A 16,903-nucleotide genomic window follows, 5' to 3' on the forward strand; every position below is an offset into this window, starting at 1 on the left:
TGGGTAGCCAAGTTCTCCTCCGTAGGCTCTTACCACCTCAGGGATCAAACCCAAGTCTGCTGCTGTCTCCTGCATTACAGGCAGATTCTTTACCACTGAGCAACCAGCGAAGCCCGGAGCTACCCTTGTGAGCCAGCAATTCTACCCTGTGGTATATACTCAGCAGAAACAAAGACACACGTCCTCTCAAAACGTTGTACATGAATGTTCATGGCAGTGTTTTTCATGTTAGCCCCAAAGTGTGAATAATCCTAATGTCTATCCACAGATGAATGAACAAAAGTGGTATAACAATACAATCGAATATTGCTCAGCCAAAAAAAAAAAAAAAGGAATGAAATGCTGATACACGCTATAACCCACGTGAACCTTACAAATGTGATGCTGAGTGAAAGAACTCAGGCACGCAAAGTTCCCTAGCAGTCCAGTGGCTAATACTTTCAGCTTCCAATGCAGGAGGCAAAGGTTTGATCCCCGGTTGGGAAGTAAGATTTCACATTGGCCAAAAAGGTTTTTTTGTTTTTTTGTTTTTTTTTTTAAGTAAAAAAATGAAAGAAACCAGGTGCAAGAGTTCACCTACTGTGTGATTCCATCTGTATGAAATGTCCACACAGGCAAATCCATAGGGACAGAGACTAGGTTAGTAGTTACCTGGGACTTGGGAGAGGGCAGTGTGGGGAGTGGCCATTGATGGCTGCAGGGTTTCTTTCTCAGGTGGTGAACATGTGCCTTGATTGTGGTGATAGTTACACAATTCTGTAAACGTACCAAAAGCCATCAAACTGTACACTTTGAATGGATGCATTGTATGACACATGAAGTGTCTCAATAATGCAAGCAAGAAAGTTGCAAGTGAGGGATTTCCCTGGTGGTGCAGTGGTTAGGATGCCAAGCCTCCACTGCAGAGGGCACAGGTTCAATTCCCCATCGGGAAATTGAGATCCCACATGCCGCACAGCACAGTTAAAAAAAAGAAAGTTGCAGGTGAAAAAGACAAGGGCTGGGGAAATGAAGGTTCAGAGGCAGGACTGGGCTTGGTTCTGGGCTGAAGAAACGCTGGAGTTGGGTAAGGAATACATGAGAGCCCACACATGTCTCTCTACTTTGCATAAAAAAACAGTCAACAAATACATGTATGTATATGGTAGATCAAACCTGCCTGGCAGAGTGTTGATTCCTGGAAGCTGAATGATGAATCTGTGAAGTAAGATTTTTTTATTGAAGTACAGATTTTTTACTGAAGTACAATTGATTTAGGGTTTCCAAGGTGGCGCTAGTGGTAAAGAACGCACCTGCCAATGCAGAAGACATGAGAGACACAGGTTCAATCCCTGGATTTGGAAGATCCTCTGGGGGAGGGTATGGCCACTCCAGTATTCTTGCCTGGAGAATTCCATGGACAGAGGAGGCTGGCGGGCTATGGTCCATAGGATTGCACAGAGTCAGATACGACTGAAGCAACTTAGCATGCACACACACACAATTGATTTACAATGTTTCAGGTTTACAGAAAAGTGATTCAGCTATGCATATATATATTCATTTTCATATTCTTTCCCTTATAGGTTATTACAAGATATTGGATATAGTTTGCTGTGCTATATAGTAGGTCCTTATTGTTTATCTGTTTTATATATAGTATCTACTCATCCCAAACTTCTAACTCATCCCTTCCCCTCTTTCTCCTTTGGTAACCGTAAGTTTGCCTTCCTTGTCTGTGAGTCTCTTTCTGCTTTTTAAATAAGTTTATTCATATCATTTTTAAGATTCCACATGCAAGTAATATCATATGATGTTTGTCTTTCTCTGATTTATTTCATTAGTATGACAATCTCTAGGTCCATCCATGTTGCTGCATATGCCATGATTTCATTCTTTTTATGGCTAAGTAGTATTCCATTCGGAAAAGGCAATGGCACCCCACTCCAGTACTCTTGCCTGGAAAATTCCATGGATGGAGGAGCCTGGTAGGCTGCAGTCCATGAGGTCGCTAAGAGTCAGACATGACTGAATGACTTCACTTTCGCTTTTCACTTTCATGCATTGGAGAAGGAAATGGTAACCCACTCCAGTGTTCTTGCCTGGAGAAGCCCAGGGACAGGGAGCCTGGTGGGCTGCCGTCTCTGGGGTCTCACAGAGTCGGACACGACTGAGCGACTTAGCCGTATTCCATTGGATATTTGTATCACATCATCTTTATCCATTCCTCTGTCGATGGACACTTATGTTACTTCTGTGTCTTGTAAGTAGTGTTATAATGAACACTGAGCTGCATGTGTCTTTTCAAATTATGGCTTTTGTCGTCACTTTTTAAATTTTGTTAGGAAATTCCATACTGTTTAGGAAGATTTTTTCCAAGTAAGACAAATAACAACATTAAGATTATAATTTCCTCTTAGCTAAAGTAATCACAATAATCCAAATATAACTAAAACATGCAAAGAAGGTTATAATCAGTACCAGTGGTTATCTCTGATGTGCTGGGCTGGGTCATAACAAGGTACCCTCATTTTGTAATTTATATGTTTTTTCATTGTTTGAATTTTTACAACTAGTAGGTACTGTCTGAGAACAAAAATAGAGATCGGGTATTTTTTAATTTAATTTTTATTTTATACTGCAGTATAGTTGATTTGGGCTTCCCTGATGGCTCAGATGGTAAAGAATCCACCAGCAATGAGAGAGACCTGGGTTCGATCCCTGGGTTGGGAAGATCCCTGGAGAAGGGAATGGCAACCCACTCCAGTATTCTTTCCTGGAGAATCCCCATGGACAGAGGAGCCTGGTGGGTTATAGTCCGAGGGGTCACAAAGAGTCAGACACAACTGAGCGACTTAGCACAGCACACACACATGGTTGATTTACAATGTTCTCTTAGTTTCGAGGGTACAGCAGAGTGATTCAGTTATACATATACAGATATCTACTCTTTTTTAGATTCTTTTCCCAGATAGATTTTCACAGAATATTGAATAGAATTTCCTGTGTTATAAAGTAGGTCTTTGTTGATTATCTATTTTATATATAGTGATGTGTATCTGCTAATTTCAAACTCCTAATTTATCTCCCCCCTCCCACCGAAGCTTTCTGATAGGGGATATTTTTAATTGCACAAATAAAACCAAGAGCACCCCAGGTCTTAGCCCTTTGTGCTCGGTGTCCTCAGCTAGACCACATGTGTTCAAAGCACCTTGCAAAGTTCTTGTGAGGTTGAAACGGACTCACACACCCAGGCACTTGGCCAAGAGCAGCAGAAACCATCTCTTAACTCCCCCCAACCTTCCTTCACAGAGGCAGCGATCCTGAACAGAATTTTGACTTTGGTGAATGGCCCGCCATTCACCCAAATACCACATCATCATCTTTCTTCCTTGTGATGTGTCCTCTTTGCCCTAGCCCCTAAAAGTCCTTCTCATAGGTGTGAGTCAGGTGCATCCATTACATCTGGTAAGTGTATCTGCTAAGTCACAGCACAGGTGACCCGTCAGCGCTGGAACACCAAATGGTTCTCCAGGGGTCTGAAAATTATGACTCTCCCCAGGTGTCTGCCTTCAACAAACCAGCATCTGTACAGACAAGCTCTGACCTTCAAAAGTTTGCTGAGTGTCAAGGAGGGTCAGGAAAGTACCTCGGGCTGACACAGAGCCCAGGGCTCTGATGTTGACTCAGACGTGATTACATCTTACCACTAGAATCTTATCTGGGTGATTTGTGGCTGGACCTGTGACTCTTCTCCAGCCTGATGAAACGATGCCGATAAAGGCTTTTCCAATCCCATCGAGGAAAACAGATCACAGCTGGACCCACTGCCGACAGCGAGTTTTGAAAATGAAGGACATTTTTTTTCTTTAAATGAAAGACTTTGTCAAGGTTTATGGTGAGGCAGGCCTAAATAACCTTGTAATTCATTCCCACCAGGGCCCTGGAATTAAAGTAAACGCGTGGATAGCCAGGGTGGAGCGTGGCCTCCATCATTCCCGAGAATGTACTTAGAGATGGAAAGTGATGAGCAGGTGTGGGGAACATTTTGCACCCGAGGCAAAACTAGTCTCATTACCAGGTAAAGAAATATCCCTCATCTTCCACTGTCAATTCCGTCAACATTGCCAGAAGCAAAAGAAGAGATTTTCTTTTTGTTGTTATTGTTGTGCGTTCATGATCAGTCATGTCCAGTTCTTTGCGACCCCCTGAACTATAGCACACCAGGCTCCTCTCCATGAGATTTTCCAGGCAAGAATACTGGGGTGGTTTGCCATTTCCTGCTTCAGGGGATCCTCCCATCCCAGGGATAAAACCCAAGTCTCCTGTGTCTCTTGCATCAGCAGATGTATTCTTTTACCACTGAGACACCTGGGAAGCCCGTTATTGTTGTTAGTGTCCAACTGCAAAAAGCACTGTTGCTCTGTTACAGACTGGAACCAAAGGGGATGAGGCTTGAGAGGGAAACAGCTGCTCCTTGGATTTGGTGGCCCATACAGTGTGGCCTGATGGGGATCGAGGTTCTCACTCTGCCACTATGTGACAATGACATCCTGAGACGTGGCCTAGATCAGACAAGCATATCACTCAGTAAAGCCCCCAGCCCTTCAAATACTCACTCAACATTTTAAAAACGTTTCTATGGGGACATCCTGGCAATCCAGTGGTTAAGACTCAGTGTATCCACTGCAAGAGGTGTGGGTTCGATGTCTGGTTGGGGAACTACAATACCACATGCCTCAAGGAACCGCTAGAAAGTAAAAAAAAAATAAAATAAAATAGATAAATTTAAAAAATTAAAACTTCCCTATTAATCCATTCATTCATTGAAAGAGTGTTCTGTGTGTAATGCTCATTTCTAGGCAATGAGGGTGCTATCGTAAACAAGACAAGCAAACTCCCTGAATTCATGAATCTTACATTTTCTGGGAAAGATAGATTGCTAATAAGGAAGCAACTAAGTAATACTCTTAATATTAAAAAAAAGTTATATTGTTAGCTATATTACCAGTGTGAAAGAACTTCAAAAACATTATACCAAGTGAAAGAAGCTAGGCACAGAAAGACGTCTATTGAATGATTCGACTTACACGAACTGTCCAGAAGAGGCAAATCCATAGGCAAAGAAAGTAAGCCAGTGCATGCCAGCGGCTGGGGGAGGGGAAATGGGGGACCGCTGCTGGGTCCTGGTGTCTTTCTTGAATGATGAGAATGCTCTATATTTGGTGTGGGCATGAGATACACGCATATGTATGGCTAAGTCTCTGCTGGCGACCCGAAACTATCACAACACTGTTGATCAGCTCCAATGCGAAGTAAAAAGCTTCATAAAAAATAAATTATTTATTTAAAATAAAAATTAAAAAAAATTTAATAAAATTGATATGGGCATGGATCTATAAGTTTGTGAATGCAAGAAAAAAAATCACTGAGTTGTATACTTTAATAAGGTAAGATGTAATAGACATGAACTATGTCTCAATAAAGCTGTTCAAAGAAAGTGATGCCCTGGAAATAGGTTCATCTGTGGTGATCTAGATGGGCAGGATGGGTTAGGGGTGGGGCGGTGGGAGAAAGGCTCAAGAGGGAGGGGATATATGTATCCATATAGCTGTTCACTTTTTTGTACAGCAGAAACTAACACAACCTTGTAAAGCAATTATACTTCAATTTTTAAAAAATCTATATACCTGAAAAATAGATAAAGACAGTGGTGGTAGCAGCTGTATGTTTTTGCTGAGTAAATGCTACCCCAAGACAATGTGAGTTAATAACTGCTTATTGTTGATCCTGAGCTTATGGGTCAGTTCAGGGGCTCAGTTGATCTTGGCTGGCTGCCCGTGAGTCTGCAGTCAGCCAAAGAGGAGGCTGAGGGTGGTGATGGCCTCACTCACCTGTCTGGTCGTTGGCATATTCTTGGCTGGGCAAGGGTACATGAGAGGGCCATGTGTCACCTTCTACCAGGCTGGTCTGGGCTTATGGTGCCCACAGGATCCTAAGAAACAGTGTGTGAGGCTTTTAGAGACCTTGAAACTGACAAACATCACTTCCTCTACATCCTTTGGACTAAGGCAAGTCCCCAAAATAGCCCCAAATCAAGACTGGAGACTCTTTATTAACAGCTCTATTTGGCTATAATTCATACACCATCTAATTCATTCATGTAAAGTGTCTCAGTAGCTTTTAGTACATTCACAACTCTGCATCCATCACCATGATCACTTTTAGGACATCCTTATTAGCCCCAGAAGAAACTCTTCACCCTTTAATCTGACGTCCTAATCCTTGAATCCCCAGTCCAGGCCTGTGCAAGCCCTAATCTCCTTTCTGTCTCTATGGATTCGCTTGCTCAGGATATTGGATAGAAATGGAATCTAACAAACAGCACTTGGCCTTTTGCATCTCATTTCTTTCACTTTACACATTTTCAAGGCTCATCCATGTTGCAGCCTTCATTCTCTTAAAAAAATACTTCTATATATATTCACTGCTGCATGCGGGCTTTCTCTAGTTGCAGCAAGCGGGGGCCACTCTGTGGTTGCAGCACATGGGCTGCTCGTTATGGTGGCTTCTCCTGCTGTGGAGCACGGACTCCAGGCATGCTGGCTTTGTTAGTGGTGGCACGTGGGCTCAGTAGCTGTGGTAGACCCCGCTTCCCAAAGGACTTGCCTGGTGGCTCAGTCAGTAAAGAACCTGCCTGCGATGCAGGAGACATGTGTTTGATCCCTGGGTCAGGAAGATCCCCTGGAGAAGGGCATGGCTACCCGCTCCAGTGTTCTTGCCTGGAGAATCCCATGGACAGAGGAGCCTGGCAAGCTACAGTCTGCAGGGTCACACAGAGTCAGACATGACTTAGCAACTAAACCACCACTGTTCCCCCAGACTAGAGGAAAGCCTGAGCAACTACAAAGACTCAGCACAGCCAAAGGAAAGAAATGAAATTATTTTTAAAAAAGAAGAGGGAAATTCAGACACAGAGACACGGGAGAAGATGAGGAGAGCAGAGACCAGAGTGATGAGTCTACACTCCACGGATTGTCGGCATCTGGTTGCCACAAGCCAAGCCTGCTGCCACCTTGACTTTGGACGTTTACCGTCCAGACTGAGAGGGACTGAGTTCCCATTGTTTCAAGCCACTGTGCTACGGTACTCTGTTATGGCGGCCCTAGGAATGGCATGTACCAAGAATTCCAGAATTTTGTTTTTTAATTCCTTACAACAAAGGGACAGGAATGAGAGCCTGTCTGGAGTTTAGAGGTGGAAATAAAAGGCTTGCATCACACCCTCCAGCCTCATGCTCAGGCCCTCCACTCTCAGAGCATTGCTCACCCCCCAGCTCAGCTCACCTGTGACGGGACAGCGTGTTTCTCTGTCAGCGAGTGAGTGACCTTCGTTGTGATGACTAGAGCAAAAGCTGCCGCATGCTTGTCTCTCCTGCCAGGACAGAGCCTTTTTATCATAGGAAAGAAAATATACGGTTTCTCATTTTAAAGGATTATGGGCCGTGGATGCCCGCTTTCTGTACCTTAGAAGCATATAAAAATGTAGGAGCGATGAAAGTGAATAACTTGACGTCTGCATACGATAAAGTAATTTTATTTTTATTATAAAGCAGTTTGGCTTGAGGTGACAAAAAGATGTTAATATTTGGGAGGGCTGGAGTTTTTCCTTTGGTCAAGGACAAGGGTTGGTTTGGGGGAGGGCATTCAGTTACAGACAATTGAAGCTTTGGACTGACTCTTCAAATACGAACTCGGATGAGTTGGACATCCTAGGGAATGGAACCCATGTATCATTATTATCATATGATACCCTGAGCTTGTCCTATGCTATCACATGATATCCTGAGACTGTGTCTCCAAGGTTGACACTTAGCTGATCTGCGCCCATGTATGCACACACACACGCACACCTCACAGACATGCCCCCACGCAGATGCACACACACACTTGCACGTGAATTCACATACACACACATAGATATGAAAAGATACATGTGCACACATATGCATAGGTGCATATGCACACACACACACACACAAACGTGTGCACACATGCGCACATGTACAGAGTTGTTTAGTTGCTAAGTTGTGTCTGCCTCTTTGCAACCTCATGGACTGTAGCCCGCTAGGCTCCTCTGTCCGTGGGATTTTACAGGTGAGAATACTGGAGTGGGACACACACACCTGACAGTCATGGGCTGAACACACATGTACATTCAGACGTACAGATACATGAACCCATAAACACACATGAATGGTCATGCACACTCATATACACACACTGACACGTGTGCACGCACACAAACATAGATGTGCCCATATACGTGCACACGACTCTCCCTCCCGATCACCTGTTCCCAGATCTCACACTCGGTGGGTGGGTTCAGTCTGCTCTGGTGGGTGCTCTTCTTGGGATCTTTACTGGAGTCCCCAAGAAAAGGTGGACCTCCCGAGGTCCTGCTGCTTCTCTGTTGACTATGTGGACACCTTCTTTGGGAAGGGTCCTAAGATGGAATTCCTAGATTGTGATAAATCGCATGGATCCTGCCCCCCACCACCACCCTTCTTCCTGTAGCCCCGTCACCTGGGAAACTGTTGCAGGCAAGGACCCTGACCGTGCGACTGGGACCCGGAAGATCAAAGGCATCAATAGGACACAGTGCCCAGAGGCCCGCGGAGAAGATGCCTCCCAGCGGAGTAAGCCTGGGAGATGGGGCCCTTCCCGCCTCATGGAGTAATTGCGTGCATGCTCAGTCGTGTCCGATTCCTTGCAACCCCATGAACTGTAGCCCGCCAGGCTCCTCCATCCATGGGATTATCCTGGCAGGAACACTACAGTGGGTTGCTGCTTCCTTCTCCAGAGGATCTTCCCCACTCAGGGGTCAAATCCACATCTCTTCTGTTTCCTGCATTGGCAGGCGGGTTCTTCTATTACTGAGCCACCGGGGAAACAAACGCTTCCTTATCCACCGTTATCTCTTCTTATCGCGAGGGGGCGCTCAAAACATTGCCTTCTCCTGTGGAGGTGACCTCGTGATGTGATGATGCAGAGATGTTCAGTCCATTCACATCCTTGTGCGGCCACTACCTTCAACAAATCCAGGGCAATTTCAGCCCCTAAAAGGGAAACCCTGTGCCCACCAGTGCTCACTCCCCTTCCCTCCCCTTCCAGCCCCTGGCACCCACTAGTCAGCTCTTTGTCTCTACTCTAGACATTTCACATAAATGGAATCATACAGAATGTGGCCTTTTGTGTCTGGCTTTCACTTACCACCACATTTTTGAGATTCATCCTTGCAAATATTTGTATGAGTACTTCATGCCTTTTTATGACTGAACACTCCTCCAGTGTGGATATATCACAGTGTGTTTATCCACTCATCCATTGATGGGTATTTGCACTATTTTCACTTTTTTTCTGTCAAGAATATTTGTGTAAAAATTTTTTATCTGAACACTTGTTTCCATTCTTTTAGGTAGGTGGTTCAGCAGTAAATAATCAGCCTGTAATGTGGGAGACTTGGAGACATAGGTTCTATTTCTGAGTCAGAAAGTGCCCTGGAGGAAGAAATGACAACCCACTGTAGTAATCTTGCCCAGAAAATCCCATGGGGGTTGCAAAAGAGTCGGACGTGAATGAGCGGCTGAACAACAACAACAACGGGAGGAACAGAATTGCTGGGTCATATGATCATTCTGTTTAATGTCTTTCTCTTTTTTTGGCTGTGTGGAGTCTTAATCCCCAGACCAGGGATCAAGCTTGCATCCCCTGCATTGCACGAAGGAGTCTTAAACACTGGAAGCCAGGGAAGTCTCTGTTCAACTTTTTGAGGGTCTGCCAAGCTGTTTATGCCTTTTTTCCAGTTTATACATTTTAAGTAATTAAATAGAACACAAATACAGAAGGCTGAAACGATACATTGTAATCTATTATTAAATTATAATTTACATAAATTACTATAATAATACATTATTCTAAGATGAACACCCTGGTAACTAGCACCTATGCCATCTAACCCAGAAGCTCTTTGCCCTGTGTGTGCCCCCACAATTGTAATCCCACCTCTTCCTTAAGGATAGCCACCACCTTGACATTTAGGCATCATTTTTTCAAGTAAGTGAACACTATAGCTTGGTGATCTTTTCAGTCTCAAACATAAGGTTCATTCCATTTAGTCACTGCCTATGGTGGCACAGTAAATAATCTGCCTGCCAATGCAGGAGTTGCAAGAGACCGGGATTCAAATCCCTGGGTCAGGAGGATCCCCTGGAGAAGGAAATGGCAACCCACTCCAGTATTCTTGCCTGGAGAATCCCATGGACAGAGGAGTCTGGCGGGCTTCAGTCCATGGAGTTGCCAAGAGTTAGACATGACTGAGCTCACATATATACCAGCACGACACGACTGAGCGACTGAACTGAACTGAACTGAACTCTGTGTGGATGAGCTATCATTATATATGTGAGATACATTATAATCAGTATCTGTCCTTGAACATAAGGATTGCTCCCAATGCTTTGCTATGACTTTTAGGGTACTCTCCATCCCTCTAAGGCCATTAGCTCCTCTTCTGTGAAAGAAAAGATGGGGTGATAATAACTTCCCCATTTGAAAGGAAGTCAGGAAGAGGATCTGACAAAGTGTAAAGCATCACAAAAACGTAGGTCCGGGTCCTGTGCTGGATCCTGAGAGAACCTAGGTGTCCAGGGAATGATTGTGGAGTGGAACGTGTTCATTAGGGAGCGCCTTGCCAAGTCCAAGCAGCAAGGTGTGCGTGCATGCGTGTTAAGTCACTCAGTCATGTCCGATACTTTGCAACCCTGTGGACTCCTCTGGATCCCCATGGACTGTAGCCCACCAGGCTCCTCTGTCCATGGGATTCTCCAGGCAAGAACCCTGGAGTGGGTAGCCATGCCCTCCTCCAGGGGATCTGCAAGGTGAATTTTCCTAAATAACCACACCACTTCCCACATTCCACCTGTTCTTAGAATGTAACAGAGGCTCCTTTCCCAGGGAGGTAGTCTCAGTTCTTCTTCATGTATCATGAGGGGACCCGGTGACTGCTCCACTGACAGCATATGGTGGAGTTGATGCTACATGACTTTCAAATTAAGGTCTTAGAAAGAATACCGCTCCTATTTGCGTTTCTCTCATAATGAACGATGCTGAGCATCTTTTCATGTGTCTGTTGGCCATCTGTATGTCTTCTTTGGAGAAATATCTGTTTAAGTCTTCTACCCATTGTTTGATTGGTGTTTTTTTTTTTTATATTGAGCTTGTATATTTTTGAGGTTAATCTTTTGCCCCTTACTTCATTTGTAAATATTTTCTCCCATTCTGAGCATTGTCTTTTCATCTTCTTTATGATTTCCTTTGCTGTACAGAAGCTTTTAAGTTGCTCTGTGATGACCTAGAGGGGTGGGATGAGGGGTGGTTGGGAGGGAGGCTGAAGAGGGAGGTGATATATGTATACCTATAGTAAGTAAGTGTTGGTTGTTCAGTCGTGCCTGACTCTTTACCATGCCATGGACTGCAGCCCACCAGGCTTCTCTGTCCATGAGATTTTCCAGGCAATGATACTGGAGTGGGTTGCCATTTCCTTCTCCAGGGAATCTTCCCAACCCAGGGATAGAACCCGGGTCTCCTGCACTGCAGGCAGATTCTTAACTGACTGAGCTACAAGGGAAGCCCGTATGTATACTTATAGCTGATTCGTATTGTTGTGCCGCAGAAACTAACACAACACTTTAAAGCAATTATATGCTAAATGAATTTTTTCTTTAATTAAAATTAATGAAAGATTACAGTTCCTGCCTGGCTGTATCTGGAAAATCCTCACTTCCTGGAATACACTTGCTCCGCCTCGCTGTGAGGAAGCCCACGCACTGAAAGAGATCTCCATGGAGAGATCACGTAGAAATACCACATGACACACCCACGTGGAGAGGGTCACGTGGGGCCTTCCCTGATCTCCCTCTGTCTGGAATGGTTTCATATCCTCATTCCCAAGCCAGACCTGTCAGCAAAACGAGATTCTCATGACTGGTTTAGGAAAGCATACAGCTCTGAGGAGGGACAGTCATTAACCCAATAAAGATGGGTGCTCTTTGCAAGAAGGAAGGCAGGTGGATGCTTGTTTTTTCCTATTTATTTATTTATGGCTCCCGTGCAGGAGACCTGGGTTAGGAAGAGAATGGCAACCCACTCCCAGTATTCTTGCCTGGAGAATCCCATGGGCAGAGGAGGCTGGTGGGCTACAGTTCATGGAGTTGCAAAGAGGAGGACACGACTCGGGAATTAACACACTATGGCTGTGCTGGGTCTTCATTGCTTTGTGCAGCTTTTCTCTAGTTGCGACAAGCGGGAACGACTCTCCAGTTGCGGTGCCCGGGCTTCTCATTGCGGTGGCTTCTCTTGTTGTGGAGCACAGACTATAGGCACTCGAGCTTCAGTAGTTGCAGCGCACAGGCTCAGTAGCTGTGGCACATGGGCTTAGCTGCTCCATTGTATGTGGGACCTTCCCGGACCAGGGATCGAACCTGTGTCCCCTGCATTGGCAGATGGGTTCTTATCCACTCTGCCACCAGGGAAGTTCCTGGTGATTCCTACAGTATCTGCTGGAATGGAGGAGAGGGGAGGCCAAGTGCAGGTAGAACTGAGCTGGTCTTTGAAGGATATGATGAATGGTGGAGAAAAGAAAACATTCTTTTGTACAGAAGAGTTCTGTTGAGACTTTTTAAAGCTAAAAACTCCTAAATCTTCCTTCCAGTCCTTGTGAGCTTCAATCCTTTTACCTGACCAGCATTTTAAGACATTTGTCCGTGTTCAGTATTTTACCACTTGGATCAGATGTCCGCAGACTACTCAGCTGTTTAAATACCCAAAGAGTGGCACTTTCTTATCTATTAGCATCCTCAGCAGGGCTGCAGAATGTGTGAACCAGATTGAATTTCCCATCAGCCTTGAGCTTCCCCTTAGCGGCAATCCACTCCCAGGGAGAGAAATCAATGGAGAGGTAATTAAGGATCATGTCGTATCGGGAAATAATTACGGGGGGGAGGAGGACCCCAGACAGTAGTTCTCAGATGTTGTGTCTTGCCAGGTGATTCATCAGCAAACAAAGACGTGAAGATTCCTTTGTGGGAAGGAAGAAAGGTGTTCTCAATATGGCAATCAAAGGGATTGAAGATGGCAAAGGAGGTGTCATCCTTCTAGGAAAGAAACCACCCTTCTTCACAGAAGGTGTGTTGGAAACCTCACAGGCTTCGCTTGCTGTGAGTGCGGCAGGGTGGGGTGGGACTTAGAAATATCTTTCAGATATTGGTAGAAAACAATCTACTATGTGTTAAACTCATTTCACTTGGAATCCAGGGAGCAGCTGAGCCACTGTTCTCCAGAACAGAGGTTAAATTTGACCCCAGTCCTTTTTCTTTATAACCATAAAACCTTTATACATCATTTCAGCAAATTCTTCATCCCCCAACTCCCCAGACATACAGCTCTGGCCCTTCCCTAGAGAAAGCCAGTCACGTGAGCTTCTTGGATTTCATCGATGTCTTAACAAACTGCTATTATGGTAGCAAATCTCCATTGTCTTGGTAGCTTGAGTGGTCAGTTGCTCAGTCATGTCTGACTCTTTTTGGCCCCATGGACTGTAGCCCTCCAGGTTCCTCTGTCCATAGAATTTTCCAGGCAAGAATACTGGAGTGGGGTGCCATTTCCTACTCCAGGGGATCTTTCCAACCCAAGGATCAAACCTGTGTCTCTTGAGTCTCCTGCACTGGCAGGTGGATTCTTTACCACCAGCGCCACGTGGGAAGCCCCCTTGGTAGCTTACTGCAGCTCAGATTGGTTTCTCACTTACATTCCCATCCAAGGCAGGGCAGGAAGGCTTCTGTGGACACACTCATGAAGCACGTGACTTCCAAGATCACTGTGGCAAAAGAAGAGTGTCATCGCCTGAATAAGAGACCCTTGAAATGTCAATATTCGAATCCCAGAAACCCTTGAATATGTTTCATTCCATGGCAGAAGGGACTTTGCAAATGTGATAGGATTTAGCATCATTGTTGAAGAGATCATGTTAGATAATGTGTGCTGTGCTTAGTTACTCAGTTGTGTCTGACTCTTTGTGGTCCCACAGACTGAGCCTGCATGACTCCTCTGTCCATGGGAATTCTCCAGGCAAGAATACTGGAGTGGGTTGCCATGCCCTCCTCCAGGAGATCTTCCCAACCCAGGGATCGAACTCAGGTCTCCTGCATTGCAGGCAGATTCTTTACCATCTGAATCACCAGGGAAGCCCAGATAATGAGGGTACTATTACCACCAAGGTCTTTATAAGAGGGAGGCAGAGAAAATGGACAACCCAAGAGGAGTGTCAGAGAAGAGTCAGATGGCAGAAGCAGAGATTAGAATGAGATGGCTGGACCATCACCATATTGTAATTATCATCCAAATAAAATTTTAAAAGAATGAAATGATAGGGAGCCAAGAAATGCCAGCAACCTCTGCAGGCAAAGGACAGAATCTCTCCCCGGAAGCCTGTAGAAGGAGCCAGCCCTGGCTTCCACTGCATATCAGTTTGTAACTGCACCCATGTTACAATACACACACACACACACACACACACACACACACACACACACACACACACACACACACACACATGGGGGAAGCCAATGTGAAGATACAGGGAGAAGATGGCTGTCTACAAAGCCAAGGAGACAGCCCTGGACAGACTCTCCTTCACAGCCTTCAGAAGACATCAGTCCTGGGACTTCCCTGGTTATCCAGTGGTTAAGAATCCACTTTCCAATGGAGGAAACTCGGGTTCCATCCCTGGTTTGGGAAGATCCCACATGTCCTGGAGTGACTGAGGCCAAATGCCCAACTACTGAGCCTTTGACCCACAACAAAAGCTCTCACGTGATGCAGTGAAGATCCTGAGTGTCACAAAGACCCAATGAGCCAAATTAATAATAAATAAATATTTAAACAAAAGAGAGAGAGAGGGGACAGCCTGCTGAGACCTTGGTTTTAGACTTCTAGCCTTCCGAATTTCAAATCTGTACATTTCCATAGTTATGCCAGTCTATTTTTTGCCACTTCTGTGTTCTCTCATCAAGGAGACTTGTTCCAAAATTAACCAGTGATCATAGCCTTTAGAAATGTAGTCCTTTAACCAAAGTTCTGGTAGTTGAGAAATCTTTAGGACTGTGGACTCTGAGTTTCCAGATATTTGGGAAGACGTTCCTTGGAATGGGAATGGCTGGCCAGTTTTTCAGTTCAGTTCAGTTCAGTGGCTCAGTCGTGTCTGACTCTTTGCGACCCCATGAATCGGAGCGTGCCAGGCCTCCCTGTCCATCACCAACTCCCGGACTTCACTCAGACTCACGTCCATCAAGTTGGTGATGCCATCCAGCCATCTCATCCTCTGTCGTCCCCTTCTCCTCCTGCCCCCAATCCCTCCCAGCATCAGAGTCTTTTCCAATGAGTCAACTCTTCTCATGAGGTGGCCAAAGTACTAGAGTTTCACCTTTAGCATCATTCCTTCCAAAGAACACCCAGGGCTGATCTTTAGAATGGAGTGGTTGGATCTCCTTGCAGTCCAAGGGACTCTCAAGAGTTTTCTCCAAGACCGCAGTTCAAAAGCATCAATTCTTCAGCGCTCAGCTTTCTTCACAGTCCAACTCTCACATCCATATGTGACCACTGGAAAAACCATAGCCTTGACTAAACAGATCTTTGTTGGCAAAGTAATGTCTCTGCTTTTGAATATGCTATCTAGGTTGGTCATAACTTTTCTTCCAAGGAGTAAGCGTCTTTTAATTTCATGGCTGCAGTCACCATCTGCAGTGATTTTGGAGCCCCAAAAGGATCACCTATCTCCAAAGAGGTGCTGCCAGAGAGAATCAAAATATGAGCTCCACTGACATTCAGCCATATTCATCTTTGTTCTCTTTTCCCACCTGGAATAGCTGGAGACTCTCTCCGTTTCCTGACAGGGAAGGAAACAGAGGGAGCTCCATGTAAAGAAATCCCACCAGGAAGGTTCAGACCCAGAAAGGGGCAAGGACTGTGCTAACAACCTGTGCCTTGGTTTCTCCATCTTACCATGAGTCTAATAGGGACTTTCCTGGCAGTCCAGTGGTTAAGACTTCACCTTCCAATGCAGTGAGTGCGGGTTCAATCCCTGGTCCAGGAGCTAAGATCCCGCATGCTCCACGGCCAAAAAAAAAAACAAAACATAAAGCAGAAGTGATGTTGTGATAAATCCAATGAAGACTTTAAAAATGGTTCATATAAAAAAAGGAAGCTTTTTAAAAAAATGAGTCTAGTAAAAGGATGCACTCTGTAGGGTTGCTACGAGTATTCAGTGACTTAAGGCAGGGCCGAGAGATTAGATCCATGTCTGGCGCTTGGCCGGCATTCAACAATGAGAGCTTTGCAAACAAGAATTGTGAGCATTTGGAGACCAGTCCATCAAAATAAGAGAGGAAGGGGAAAAAAAGCTCTGCAATTAATTGCAAAGTCATAACAACATGGGTAAATTTCACGTTTCTTTTGAAATTTTTCAGACTTCCTGATTCGTTTTTGTGGATCTTTGCCATTTCTGCTCTAGACCTGATTATAGCATAAAGGCATATTACTGTTAGCGAATATTGGTATGTATTTATACTCTGGACGTATGAAAATGCTCTGTAATGAAACGTGACCCATCTTTGATTTATAAAAGCTAAGAAAACAAACCCAAAACACAAGGGACTTCCATGGTGGTCCAGTGATTAAGATTCTGCACTCCCAATGCATGGGGGCCAAGTCCGATCCTTGGTTGGGGAACTAAGATCCCAAATGCTGTGCAGCACAGCCAGAACACACACACACACACACCAGCAACAAAAGCAGGGTTTCCCTGGTGG

Source organism: Capra hircus, chromosome 17, assembly GCF_001704415.2.
Source record: "Capra hircus breed San Clemente chromosome 17, ASM170441v1, whole genome shotgun sequence".
NCBI classification, from domain to species: Eukaryota; Metazoa; Chordata; class Mammalia; order Artiodactyla; family Bovidae; genus Capra; species Capra hircus.